Source organism: Coloeus monedula, assembly GCF_965178545.1.
Source record: "Coloeus monedula genome assembly, chromosome: 5".
Classification (NCBI taxonomy): Eukaryota; Metazoa; Chordata; class Aves; order Passeriformes; family Corvidae; genus Coloeus; species Coloeus monedula.
In genome coordinates, this window is record NC_138785.1 from 29,763,762 (window position 1) to 29,779,185 (window position 15,424).

The 15,424-nt window shown below is 42.1% G+C and overlaps 1 protein-coding gene across 3 annotated transcripts in view; it reads right to left on the minus strand.

The window, feature by feature from the left end:
* Positions 1 to 15,424, minus strand: part of LOC309573487 (transmembrane protease serine 11E-like) — a 40,866-nt gene that overhangs the window by 10,720 nt on the left and 14,722 nt on the right. For 2 of the 3 annotated variants that reach the window (XM_082282489.1, XM_082282487.1), the window contains exons 2-4: positions 10,729 to 10,859; positions 6,289 to 6,308; positions 6,102 to 6,204 (exon numbers count right to left, since the gene is read on the minus strand). The gene's annotated coding sequence lies outside the window, so the exon portion shown is untranslated. The remainder of the gene's footprint in view (positions 1 to 6,101; positions 6,205 to 6,288; positions 6,309 to 10,728; positions 10,860 to 15,424) is intronic. The other variant, XM_082282488.1, reaches the window with a different exon arrangement.

Below are 15,424 nucleotides of genomic sequence, written 5' to 3' on the forward strand. Positions count from 1 at the left end.
GAGAGGTGAGCAGGATCAAGTTTTCTGCTTCAGTCACATGCTGTGGAGAAACCAAATACTTCTCCTTCTGTTGTTCCTACTTTACTGGGGCAAAGTTCTGCTCTGGCAATGAACAGCCCAAGTTTCCCCCCACTAGACTGGCTCCATTTCCTGATGTTAAGGCTGTAGGGCAGTTGGTAGGAGTCTGAAAACCCAGGCTAGCCAAGATTACTTTCTTTGCAAACTTCAAATTACAATAAACGCATAACTAACACCCACTGGAACTCAACTGGCTCCACTGAGGCCTTGACTTCTCACCATCTAGACCTTCACTGGATACCTATCCATCAGCTCTGAGGGTGTAACAGAAAAAGAGATTCAGAAAAAAACCTAAAACCAGTGGAACTGTTCTGCCTCCGTTTCTTCAATATGCTGCAGCCTTCCATGGAACACTCCCATACCCATCTCACAGCCTTTCCCAGTCCCAGGGAATTACAGCATACCTCATGGGCAGTCAATTATTACCCTTGAGGGCAAGCCTCTTGGCTAATCAGAACAGCCCACTATGGCAACATGCCTCTGCCCCTCCTTAGCTAGCCACATCTCATGCTTGAAAAAAGCAGCTTTTGCATCTCACTTTGCTCTCCTCACTGGAGAGCTTTTGCTTCCAGCCTGAGCCCCTCCTGTCCATCTCAATCAGACTGGTTCCCTGTCCTGCAGCTGAACCCACTCCAGTGGGCTTCTACCTGAATGGTGATTGGAGCACCATGCTCTGGGCACAGAGAACACACAGCACAGCCCTGGCAGCATATGGCTCACTCTGCAGATATTGAGGCAACTTTACTCTTGGATCATAACTGCTGCATTTTGTGAACTGTATCCAGACAGATTTCCTCAAGACATGGCCTTATGCCAAAGCTACAGAAGCTTAAGATTAAAAAAACTGAGCATCTCCTTGCCTGTGAGACTCACGGTCTCAGAGACAGCACTATCCTTCCAACCATCTGTCTCTATTTCCTTTTTGTGCAAATACCAGCTACAGCAACAAACACTGGCAGCACAGACCCCCTTCTCCTCCAATGTTCCAGAATTGCTCGTTCTCCACCGGTCACACAGACTTGCAAAGGGAAACAGAAACTTTACAAAGTGCTGTAGTGCCGAGGGAAATGGAAACATGGGAGATGAAGAATAAAAGCCTATACCACTTCTAATGCTGATTTCACTTAAATTTGTTTTAAGAAAAACTTTTAAAGCATTCACATCATAGAATCATAGAATGGTTTGGGCTGGAATGGACTCTTAAAAATCATCTAGTTCCAACCCCCCTGCAATAGGCAGGGACACCTTGCAGTAGATGAGGTTGCTCAAAGTCCCACCCAACTTGGCCATGAACACTTCCAGCTAGAGATCTGGCATCCACAACTTTTCTGGGCAACCTGTTCAAATGCCTCACCACCTTCACAGTGAAGAATTTCTTCCTAGTATCTCCCTGGGAGCCTCCTCTTCTCCAGGCTGAACAGCTGCAATTCTCTCAGTCTGTCTTCACAGGAGAGCTGTTCCAGCCCTGTGACTATCTTCATGACTCTTCTCTGGCCTTTCTCCAAAAGGTCTGTGTCCTTCTTGTGTTGGGCTTATCCAGAGCTGGATGAGTACTCCAGTACCCTGCAAGAGCAGAGTAGAATCACCTCCCTCAAACCACTGGCCACATTTCTTTACATGCAACCACGGTTGGCTTTCTGGGCTGTGAGTACATGTTGCTGGGTCATACTGAGCTTCTCATCCACCAACACCCTCAAGGTGTCAACCAACATCCACGTACAGGTAATTAATTTGTATATAGGATATACAGATTAAAACCAAAACAGTTTCCTCCCTTTAGCAGGATGTTTTTGACTTCCATCTTGCTAAGTAATAGAATAGGAAATATAAAAATCTTTTGCAGTGGAAGCACCAAGACTCATCAATGCCCACAATGTACAGTTACCAGTATCCTTCAGCTGTAATGTCTGTGTGCAGGATCCAGCTCAGCAGCCCTGTTTTTTGGGGGGTTTTTTCTATTTTATCTCACAACTAGGTATGCCTAGCTCCGCTGAGACAGAGGCTAGGATGGTTAGTGAAAGACAGTTCTTGTTCAGGTTACATCCACTCAATGCACTCATTATGCATACAAATTACACCTCCAACAAGCTCTTCCCTTCCCTAGCCTTTTTGCTATCTTGCCACAGAGGGCAGGACTGTCGTGCTCTACCAGAATAACAACCTGACAGGGATTCCTGAGCTTGGGACATCCAGCTCCATAGTTATATAGTTTAGTGGCAGGTGGATCCCCCTGTTTAGGAATTAGACATGGTCTTCTCTGCACTCTAGTAACCAAGCAAATTCTGCTCCACCCAGCAACACTCACTGGCCAGAGGAACACTGATCCCCTGCAGTGCTAATGAAAGCCTTCAACCATGGATGCATCCTTCCTTTCTTCTTGTGGCAAAGAGACACTGTTTAATAGACAGGTATTCTCCTCAGAAGATCCCCAATACCACAGGTGTCTGTGTGATGCCTTCTAGAGTCTGGTGTTTTGTATAGCCTCACATTTGTTTCCTTATATCACAAGCTTTGACTTTTTTTACTGCCCAAACTCCAGTAAGCTGCAAATTAACCCTTAGTGGGGCCGACAGGAGAGTTCAGGTAACACCAATGCATTCACCCTCTAGCATGAATGAGAATTCACATCCTGCAGGAACAAACCTTAACAAGAGATCAGCAGCCAGGCTCCACTGGGAGACCTCGAAGGCCAAGTCCTCTCTGCTCTGAAAACTACCTCCTCATGGTCTATATCTGGCAGCTTTCAGTTTGCAGTGAATTAGTGAGAAGTTTCAAACCCAAGATCCTTTAGTTCAGTACAGACCTGCTTATCTTGGCAATATTATCAGTGAACATTAAACCTCCTCCAGCAATCCATGTTCTCATTTAAAACATGCATCATTCCCAAGGGGCCCAAGATAATCCATGAAGACAGCAGCATCTCTCCAGTTCATATCACAGCTAATTTGGATCAGGAAGAGCAAACTCTTAAATCTCCTAGTTTACACACCTTGGTTCTGAGACAAAGACTGTGATCACTAAAAAGTTATTCTGTACTGAAAAAAAAAAAAAAGCCAAATGAATGATTTTGAAAACAGCTATGTTTTCACAGAATTAAGTATTTAAAATACACTAAAGTTGTGTTTAAAGATATATTAAATTGAACCTCAGTACACTATACTTTAATAAGTGAAACATGACAAAAAATAAAGCTACATTGTTATTGGCACATTATGAAGAAGAGTTCTACTGAAATTTTACAGAGCTAAAATTGTCTGGTCTTCCTTGTGAAACCAACAAGAAAGCACATAGGATTTCAGGTTGGACTTCTGATCAGCCCCAAATGAATTCTTTTACCTTTGAATTTGGAACATTTACCCAAAAGCAAAAGACAAGCACAATACACAGGTGCCAAGCTGGTTTTCCTCTCTCATCCTGTACCAAACTCCCTAAGAGGTTACTGTATTCATTCACAATGCAAGTGATGCAAGTTCAGCTCCCACCTCTGCCTGACAGGATTTGATTCACTATATTGAGATTATCCATCTCTTCTGGTTGAGTTACTGTATGTTATCAGAAGCCTCAGCAAGAGCAATACCAGCAAACTGATCAGAAAGCATCTGTTCAGACAAGTAAAGAAAGTGTAACTTTATCACAAGGTCCTAGTCACTGACCTCCTGGATAAGCAGGGAACAGCTACCCTGTTCTGTTTTACATATCGGTGCTTGATATTTTTTGGCTTCTTAGGCTAAGCCCTCATAGCACCCCAAACAAGATTTGCTTTTAGATTAATCTAAGCCATGTTTTCTGGCACCAGCTCTTTACTGAAAGTGTTTTGCTATACTCCACATAGAAGAAAACGTGCAACCTCTTCCATGTGATCTGCTGCTGTCTTCCTATAATGCATTTATTATTACATTTTTTATTATTCTACCCCTGCTAACTGATCATCCAGTATTCTCAGAAGAGCCAGTGTCAGAGTTTGGGTGACACATCTGCTGAGGAGGGTCTCTCCATATTTACAGCCATGACCAGTTTTCCCAGTTGATGGATTCAGGCACATGCCTACAATCACTCTTCCTAGAAATAGGACCTTCCACAAGACAACTGAACGGACCAATCTGCTGGGCTGGTGAGCATGACTTAAAAATCCAGACCAGGTCTCTGAAGCTGTCTACCTTGGCAAGGTGGTTGGGAATGGAAACAACTGAGATACATCTGACTTAGTCCACGAAGACTAGAAAAAGCACAGAGGCACAATGCAAGACATGCTAATTTCACTCCCACCTTTACCACAAACAACCACCCCAACCTAGCATTCTCATGTGCTCTTGTAGCACAGTCAGGACACACATTTCTAAAAGAATGGGACAACAACCTCAACTATTTTGAGAACTGAAGCAGAAGAAGCTAGTGCCTGCCTAAGTACTGCCAGACCCTTGTTTGGATGAGGTCAGTTACCTACCAGCCTCAATTACTCAATGTTTGCTATCTCCTAAAGTATTCTGATACAATGAAAGACTTCCAAACACTGAAGGGATCTGCTGAGGGAAACCAAGTGTGCGTTCTTCTATGCGTCATACTGAATCAGCTTGATCTCCCCACACCCTTGAACATCCCACAAAAACAGTAGGTGCCGCATGCCACCCCTCTACAGTCAGATAAAGTATCAGTAATGTATTTGCCACTTACTAATTGAGCTCCTCCCCTTAACCATCCAATTTTACCAATGTCTTGCTGCTTCCCCAGAGCACATTTCAGTTGGGTAAAGACAACAGCTCCAAATACAGCTCTTGTCATTTCCTTCAAGATTTGAGGGCAGCATTGAGTCTGGGATGTCTTAACTTAGAGCTTCCCAGCAACTGTATCTGTGATGCCAAAATGCTGCTCATACAGGCTTCCCCGGTTATCCGATCACCTCTGCAATCAGCACAAAAGGTTTGCTGTTCCTTACTCTCTCATCCATTTTGCACATAACTGTTTGGAAGTTGTGACCTCTTTAATCGTTGGGATAGAGGTAGCCTCCTGTACCCCTACAACAATCTGTGGGATGTAACTGTAATGCCAAGGACTGAGATATCCTTGATCACTAAAATGTCTTTCTATGGTTGGCTGCCACAGCCAACATCTTGAGAAAGACACTCATATTCTGAAACAAGCTTTAGCAGAAGTAGAAGGACTACTCCCTACATAAGGGCTTACAATCTGCATGAACACTGAGAGACCATCTCAGTGTAAAGAAAATATTAAGTACGTGGCCAGTGATTGCAATCAGTTTAGGATAAATTTCTGTAACTTTTACATCGTCTTTACCTCTCAGATTTCCCCTTCCAGCTGTGTTGGTCATAGACAAGTGTCTTGTTCTGTTAGTTTGGCAGTCACAGATTTTAACAATAGGTTTCTGCTTTCCAGCCTTCAAAAATAGCTTTGCCTGCCTCCCTTAGTCCTTCTTCAACTTTTTGAAATCTACTCCAAAAGCAAGACACCACACAAGCAGTTACAGTCTCTGTGGGTTTTCAGTTTGGTTTTCATTCCAATGCAGGGCGGGCAAAATGTCAGGTGCCAGCTTTGGTGTGTTTCCAAGCTGATTCTGCACAGATTAACACTTCACTGGCTGCATACAAAGTTCATGAAAATAAACAAAAGCACAAGAAGCTACTTTTACCAACTGTACTCCAGTCATCCTCTAGTTCAGCAGTTGTGCCTGCAACACATTCTAACCATGCTAGCACAAACGGTAGGTCAGTGTCTGGGCAGAGTGAGATGACTGTCACCTGCTCTCCACATAGGTCAACCTTGATTTGCCATACTGTGCTGTAGATGAGCTGGAGAATTCTCAGAAAATAAATGCATTTTGGGTGAGGAGAAAGGCTGAAATATCAGGAGTACTGATGCATGAAAGGCAAGCAAATCAGAAGCAAGCTCAGAACCAGTGCCATTCTCCCCACACCCTCAGTCAAAACTTGAACTGCCCAATAAATCTACACATGATGTATCCATGCTGCCCAAAATACCAGAACAAGCCAGAAGCTTGTGGCACTCACCTCTGGGTACCACCGAGAGGTCAGCAAGAAGACCTTCTCTCTGGGAGATGCACCGTTCTGAACACCACAACACACTGTGCAGCATCTCAGCGTAGACTTGAGGCTTTATCTCCCAAATTAAGAAAGGAAGGAGTCATAGGCAAGTCAGAACAAACAAGTCCAGCAAGTCTCAGTGACAGAGGCTTACCCAGTAGCATGATTCCTCCCCTAAAACAATAACAAAACACTTCTTTCATCACACCTTTCATCCAGGAATCCTGAAATCTTTTCAGAGCATTAGCTACACCCTGCAACACCCCAAATCAGAAGAGCCATGAAAATTTTGCAAGGACGCAGAGTTTATTTCCTTCTTTGGTATAATTAAGACAAAATCAGAAATTGTGGGAAGGACCAGTGCAAAAAGTTTTCATGTTCAAGAGACAATGTTTGGTCCTAGGCCAGGTATGGAGTTGACAAACTGATGTAGAATCAATGGTATGTGCCTCTTAACTCCCTTGAAGTTCCTTGAAATTCGTCATTTGGCCAGACAAGAACTTGCCCTCATAACAACAGCTAAATGCAACTTTTCCATTCTTCTTTAACAACTTAGACAATAATTTTAATTGTGGTCACCTAGCTACACACACACTTCTGTCCTGGAAAAATTCTTCTATGTCATAAACATTTGTGATATAAATATTTTCAGGTTGTCTAAATAAGAAGTTGTGCTAGTGACAGCAAGTTAGCTGGCAATCAGTCAGCACAAGCACAAACTCTAACCTAAAGTAACATTTCTCAACCTTCAATTTTAAGTTTTCTCAGTACCACTAAACTTACTAGAAGATGTATGTGACCACAAAGCCTGACATACAGATTTGTTTCAGAAAGACAGTAAAGAAGACAGACCTCCCAACAAGATACGAGTGGCACATATTTTCTTGGCTTTGCTGCAATAAACTTTCTAACCTCTAGGGACTCTTTTCCTCCACCTGAATGACCTCTGTTTGACTCCTCTACAGCTCAGGGATCACCAGGTTAGTAACACGCTGATGCAAATACACCTTGCATGGCTGGAGCACTTCCTTCCACCTTACATCAAGTCCATAGCCAAGTAACAGGAAGACTGCCTTTTGGAGAATGCCAGCTTCTTTTGAATGAAGTGTGAGCTAAATATAAGCCTCAGCTTCTCGTCATTTGGATTCAGTCAATGTCTCAGCATAATTTATTACAAAACATGATGAATACAGTTGTTAATGACACATTTAATGTAATTGCTTCTCAATTCTTTAACTGGAAGCTGCATTGCCACCCCATATAGGAACACCTGAGTCAGTCCAGATGTGTAAGAGAAATGCAGTCAGAAGCCTAGCTAGAGGGTGACAATTTCCAGGGTAAAGTATCAAGTGTCACATGATTACCTGACCGGTGCGTAGGTGATGCAAAGACATTCATTCCAGGCACCCCATGTTCCTCAGATATAGAGCTCTGCCTTGTGACTTGATTGTGCCATAGGTGGAAGAATGTACAACACAGAGCCCTCATGTCAATTCCTGCACAGTATCACCTGCAGGCAAAAAACCTATTGCTGCTTAAAGAAAGAGGTTAAACTAAGGATGATTTTTCAGGGCACTGAAAAGCTCCTCCAGCCCTAATTTCACGGCAGGAAGGTACTAAACTGATAAAGAGTGTAATAATCCTGCTCAATGGTCCCCTCCCTGCACGAAGTGTCTGAGTTTCTTATTTTACTGGCAATAACCCCCTGCAGCAGACAGCCCATATAAGAAATAGGGACAGGCAATAGCCACAAGTGGTTCCATTGCCAGGTAGCAAACAGGTTTGGCTCCTGATTCCAGAGACAGTCTTCTTACATGCCTTTTGGTGCTACACCACAAAACTTCAAAAAAAGCCTGGAAGAGTTGGAAAAAACTGGGAAGGAAGCAGGGGTTGTAGCCCATCTGGGTACCACATAAAAGAAAGAAGAAAGATTCTGGAGGTTGAATATAAAATGCCAAAGATCAAGACCCCCCTCCCCCTAGAATCCAGCTGGTGAGGAAGCAAAATCTCAATGAATGGCTAAAGCAATGAAGTAAGGAAGTGAGGCTCAGGTTCATCAGGGACTGGCAAGCTTCTAGAGTGGATTAAGCCCAGAAAAGGATGACCAAATTTCTACCTAAAATGACAGGGAAACAGGATCTGCACTTCACATCAGGAAGACTATACAGAAGCTTCAAACTGACAAGTAGGAGAAAGCAGACTAGTGCACACAGGAAACAATGTATCCTGTTCTGAATCCTATGGTCGACACTGCAGCTTCGAGTAAACAATGTGATAGAAGTTACATAAAAGTAACATAGTAAAAAAAAAAAAAAAAAGGTTTTAGAAGTCTGATATGAACAGGATACAGTGACAGAAAGCCAAAACAATGGTTTCCATGTTCCACAGAATTCTCCAAGATGTTGATGGCAGACCCAGAGTGCTTACCCTAAAAGAGGACTTGGACACTGCATGTATAAAGGAAACATGGTGGCAGGAAGGCAATGGAATGTGGAAATCCCAGGAACTATCATTCCAATTATTTTAATTACTCTGAAGTAAAATATGAAACCTTTTACATTGATCACATAGATAATACTGGATTACTGTATGTTCTTAATAACTGTTTCAGGAGCAGGCAGCTAGGAAATCCACAAAATTGGAAACAACTCTTGATTCAGTCCTGACCAATATAAACAATTAGTTTATCATCTTTCTGTCTTAACTATATCAGCATCAGATTCAGCATTTCTACAGACACCCAAAAACAGATCAACTACTGACATGCTGAATTTCAATAATATAAAATTATAAAAACCCACTAAAAGAGAAATCTTAAAGTACATATTTTCTGGAGACACAGAGACTATTTCAAGACATCATGTTAATCTCAGAGCAAATGCATCCTGCCTGGCAAAGGAAAAAAAAAAAAAGCCTTGAGGAAGACCAAAGCCAAACATAATGGTATCTAAAAACAACAAATGCATTTGGAACAAGTAAATAAAATAAATAAATGATAATGCTTTTTCTGAAGCCAGCTCACTATCTCACAGGAATCTCTGCTATATTCATAAATGGTCTAGAAAAAAGAAATACTGAGGTGACAATCATACAATAACTGTCTAGTTATCACAGTACAGAGAAAAACTACAGCATGCAGCAGAAACATAATATTGAGATACTATGTAATGAAACAACAGACGAAGTTTGGAATTAAAAAGTATAAAGTAACACATATTAAAAAACCCCCAGTCCTGACCCTACCCCCTAGGTGTCAGGAGTTATTATTCCTTTCAGAAATAAGACTGAGTCTCCTATGAAAATATCAACTCAGAAGCAGTCAAAAAAATACAAAAGGAATGCTGGAAACTACTTGTAAAGAGAACAGAAATGCAAAAGGAAAAAAAGTTATATCTCAATATTAATCCACGTTATGCCTGCATCCTGAATATTGCATTAAATTCTGGTCCATTTGCCCATCTCAAAGCTTATACAGAGGCACAGTAAAAGGTCCTGAAAGAAGCAGTACAGCTGATCAAAGGAACAAAGCAGCTTCTATGTATGGGATGCTCAAATAGACAGGATTGTGCAACCTCACAAAGGTATAGAGAAAGGGATGGGGGTCTAGAGAGTATTGTGTAGAGTAGTGAAAATGAACAGGAAACCACTGTTCACTGTTTCTTCTCATACAATAACTAGGGGACTTCAAACAAGAGTGGCCAATTTAAAATAAGCACAAGAAAATACTGACATATAATAAAGAGGTCAGGTACGTGACTCTTTCCTGCAAGGTAGGTGAAACATCAAATATTTTGCACATTCAAATGGAACAATCAGTTCTATGGAAGAAAATGCCACATCGAACTCTTAAACATGATGATTCAGCTTTGTGATCCAAGAATTTCCTGACTCAAATCACTGGAAGTTTAAAAAACACTCTCAGGAAGGACCATAATCTCACTGCTGTATCTCATATTCTCTAGGTGTCCTCCATTGATTACTCCACAAGGATCTAGTTCATTTAACTGCCAGGCATTCCTTCATAACAATAACAAAGTACTATTAATCCTTTGATAGAGCAACTGACAGCTTGGAATAGATGTTTTCCCCACCTGTGTCCTGAGCAAAATGTGGTCTGACCTGCCTACCTTGACCAGCAGCCACAGGAAGAACATATTGGTGTCTTTTCTCTTAGACAGCTAAGGAACCATGGCACACTTCTCCTCAGAGTAATTCACTTGGAAGGGTGCTACAAGGATCATTTAGTCTGACAGCCAAGAAGCTATAGGCACTATGTTCTCAGCAGCTGAGAATGCATTAGGCTCCAGGTACATACAGGCTCATGCTCTGCAGCAAGAGGCATTCCTGGCTACAGATTGCCCTCTCTGTATGGTCTGCACCTGAGGACACATCAGGCTCCAGAAAGGGGCTGTGGCCCCCCAGTTTAGCTGGATAGAGTTTCTGATCTGAGAGAGCTTAAAGCAAAGCACCTAATGTCTTGCACATAACCAAAATTTGCCACTCTTTTTTGAAATTAATTTCAGACATACCCTGTTATTGTCTTAGATCCTTCCAAAGTTTGGCAGGTGAGGTATGGTATACAACAGGCACTTACCTGAAGTCAAGGCAGAAAGTTACTTTTTCTTTCACATGGGGACACTGAGATGACATTAATGCATCAGTGATGGATGAGCCAAGCATGTTTTTCATCTTTTCTCCTCCAAAGCTGTCCAGTTACCAAGACACCTGCCAAGGAAATAAAAACCCCTTTATTCATAACAGTTCTAAATTAACAATAGAATAGAAAACTCCTGAAAGAATATTTGCACTTGTGGAGGCTACTGCCTGACAAATTCCTTTTCCTTCAAGAAAAAGACAACACAACCACAGCTCTTGAGGCACACACACTGACCACACCTTTGCAGCCACAAGTTTAAGGGAGTTCAGTCCTCATCACAGGACACTGCAACTACAGTTGTAATCTACAGCCACGTTTGGGAAAGAAAGAAAGAAAGGCTGCCTACGGGATGGGAAAATTGGAATGGAAAAGGTAAGACCAGTATAATTAATGTTACAAAAAAGTTTGCAACACAAGCCTCTTGTTAGCCATTACAAATTCAAGTCCAAAGTCCATAGCTTATGCTTTTCCTCGTGGTTGCACACAAGTATCTTAGTTGCACAGTAGCATATTAGCAATATTTAGATATTAAGCAAAAATATATTTTAAATTAGTTATTTTAAAGTATCCAGGAAAGGCATACTCAAACTTCTGTATGAGGAAAAAAGAAGCGTATACACCCTACACACTTTACAATTTGGCTTATCCCTTAGTTTGAGAGTACTTTCACAAAAGGGAATATCCTTTATCAAGCCCACACAAACAATAACTACTAAACCTTTCTGTTCTCATTTTATTGAGGGAATATCTTTCATTATGAAACTTCAGGAAACAAGAGAAGTTTTCAATACATAAGGACCTTCACCCACATTTCGTTTTTTCACTTGGTCACACCACTGTAGCTGAGACTATCATCAAGTCATGACTGATTGATTACCACCGCCAGAGGACTTGTTGCGAAGTTTATGTTATTAATAGTCTGTTTAATTCAAGTCAAAATATGCTTGGAACTTGAAGTCTTCAATCCAACTTGGGAATCTGCTCTAGCCTGAATCTTGGTCTGCCTGGTATGTCCAAACCAGATCATCTTGCTGATGTCAAGTCCCTCTGAACACAAGAATCTAAGTATCCCTCAGGCAGGAACTGAAGCTGGAAGAAATGTAACACAAAGCTAGACTTAAAAAAAAAAAAAATTAGTGATGTCTGAGCAGGAACACTCAATGGTAGCAAGGCATATATGTCACTTAACCCTGGCTCAGTTGTTACAGAGAAAGAAGGAAATCCATGAAGGGGCAGATGTGACTGATTCCCAGAGCAGGTTCACAGCTTTATCTTAAGCCCCGAAATTTCCTACATGGCTTGCACAGAACTTGGAGTTTCCCCACAAAGAGCTCACCACCCTGTCTCATCCACAAATGCTCTGATACATTTAGCGTCACCTTTAGTGTCACCTAAATAATTCCGCATCCTATGACTTCATTCTCATTCCTTGCATAAAGATACAGTAAGCAAGCCATAAGCAAACAAACCTAAGTGCTGTTTCAGCGTTTGAAAAGGCATTTGATAACTTCCTCGTTTTAGAACACTGCTTTGACTTGTCCCTAACAAAACACTAACAGGGTAGGTTGCTTTGCTAGAAACTGTATCAGCACGAGCTACAGAATAGCCAGGATTCTGCTCAGCAGCAACCAGTCCAAACAGTTTGTGTACAAGCTGGATATTACTTACAGCAGAGCTTATAGCACAACCAAACTTAAATCTTCAGCTGTCCTTTTTTATTGCTGGATGAACTTAACTGAACTCATATGTACTGCAAGCAGATGGAGAGAGATCCAAAGCCAGTGGATACAGAAGTCATTTCTTATATCTGTGAACCTTAACTTTTTTTTCCATTTTGTTTTTCTTCCTTTGTGCCCTTAAGAGCAAACCGTATAGTTTCACCTAAGGCTCTGAGTCAAGCGGCATTTAATCAGTCTCTCACTTAGGATAATCCTAAAAAACCTCTCCTCCTTATTAAATTACTGTGTAGAAATTTTTCTGTTTGGAGCCTCTTGCTGCCTTGTCAATCTCTTCCCTAATTGAGAAATGCACATTATCCAGAACTGCCCTGACTTGCAGAATGCTGAAGAATTGCCTTAAACACTAATCCATTAACAAGATCCTGTTCTACTAATGTGTCACAAGAATTGCTTCAGCAACCCTTGTGACTCCTCCCCATCATGTTTGCCAGGACAGCTCTCATTTTTTTCCGTAAATGCTGTTGAGACATGGACATGCCCACAGTCCATACCACCACCATAGTGTTTAACCTCTCCTTGGGCAGTCCTTGAAACACAGAGAAGCAAGAACAATCACCTGCTGCTTCAATGAATTGCCTTGGTGCAAGAATAGAAACTGATAGGATGGTGCAGGTCTACGGATTACTCGAATCACCTTCAGCAGGTTACCCAGTACTGAGCTGTGGTAATACCCACTAGCTGAAGATTTCTTCCCAGTACTTCAGGGAGGACTATTCACGTACAGGCAGTAACACATGCTTGGAGGCTAAGCTGCAAGTCCTTTTAAAGGCAAAGTAAAAAGGGGAGAAGAACAGAGAGATTAAGCAAAAGTATCTCTCCTTAGAATTTGTTTTTGGATTTACATACATTTCTAGGGGATGAAAGTTGACTCCAAAGAGCAAAGCAATTTGGTATTTGTGTGTTCTGTTTAACGTAATTGTTTTACAAAGCTAGTATTAAGAAGAAGAGATATTTAATTACCTTATTACTATTGTGAAGGATGAAATTAACAATCTGTCCATCAGAGGAAAAAAATATTTCCAGGTTGTCATTAGTCTGCATGAAGAAGGAGACTCAAGGAAATGGAAGTGGATATGATCTTGAGCACAGCTCTAGTTTCTAAATCAGGAAAGGGAAAGTAGTAGTGAGATTCTCATCAGTAAGATGAGAATCAAAAATACTGGAAATTAAACCTTGAAGCACTTGCCTATGTAGGCTGAGGCTAATGACAAGGAACTAAACTCAGCTAAACAGAGGTGAAAAAAATTCAGAAATTTATGTTATTCGCATGCATCCAGAAAGGAACAAGGAAAATTAAAGGGTATAGCAACAAATAAAGAAATACCAATGTTAGAACTCCTGGACAGCAAAAAGGAACAGCTCTTCAGTACTAGCCCAGTGGACCCTGCAGTCTCATGGACTCAGAAACCTGCCTACCACATTGAAGTCACACTACAGAGGTACCAGACTCAGGGAACATGGAGCAAAGACACCATGCAAGTAGCCACCAACACATGAGGGACACAACCCATGACCCACTGCATTTCATTGCTCCAGTCCATGTTGTGCAGAGATGCACTAGACCATCCCCAGCAAGAACAGAGTTGCCCTGGCTGTATACAACTGCTTGTGCCTCCAGCTCCAGTACTCAGAGAGGGTTTATTCTGGCAGACTGATCCAAATTCCCTCCTGCTCTCAAAGTGTCCCAGCAGCAAAGACTAGCAGCAATCACAGATGACTTCTCTAGGAAGCCTGGAGCTTCATCACCTGCAAGAAACAAAGGTGCAGACCATGCTTTGAGTACCCTCTAACACTCAGTACCAAAGTGAAGTGCACACAGTGGTGGGAGACAATCTTTCTACAACCAGCAACCTTCCACTGCAAACACCAAGAGTCTTTGCTTCAAGATTTTTACTAGCTGGAACACAGCATTATTAAGGATTTTTTTCCCATTCTTTTATATATAAGAGGACAGCCTCCACCCTGGTGCCAGTAGTGCTCATATTTACACTAAAGCAGGAGACATACATCTGGAATGCTTAGCTGTAACAGGGCTGCAATAAAAACACAGCAACATCTTTGTGCTGAGCACACATGATCACACATGATCACACATGTGATCTCCCTGCAGCCAGGCAGGGTTCTCAGGATGTTTTACCCTTCCTGCCTGCTGAAACTGGGTGGGCCAGGCCCTGGTTTGGGTTGCAAAAAAAAGAGAATGCTGGTGCAGGGAGCTGGGCTCACAAAGCATTTGGGTGGGGACATGTAATCAAACAGTGCTGATGACAGCTGTGTTTCTCAGGCTGTGTCTGCATACTACAAATAGACTGTACCTCCCTTACTTAGGGAGAAATGAGGCTCTCGGACTTAAGTGGAAGAAGCCTCCATCTCACCCTATCATCTCTGCTATGCAGACACTGCCAGGCAGCATCTGTTCAGGGAGCCAGGCCAGCATGCTCCAGCACACAGCAACTACAAGGGGAGAAGTTTGGGCAGTGATAAGCCAGCTCCTATTCCGTTCCTGTAGAGGGACAAGTCAGCAAGATGGAGGAGAGCATCTCACTCCTGAATGGTACCTCATTCTTAAGTAGTCAGTGCTGTCTTGACTATTCCTTTTTTCCCCACATTCTCTGGACTTCAGTGAAGGAAGCAGAGGAAAAGAACCATTTGGAAGGGAACAGAAATGGATACATGGTATTTAAAGAAAACTGACTGCATGGTTTCTAATCATGTAAACTTTCACCACACAGCTGATAGCTTGAAACCACAAGGCAGGAAGAAACCACTCCATATATGGGCTGTCTTAGCTCATCCAGCAATTTTCTTTGCTCAGCCACAGAGAGAAGTGCTCTGAGCTTTGCCAGACTAACTATGGTGCTGCTCAGGTGAGGAAAACGTGCACAAAGGGTGACTTT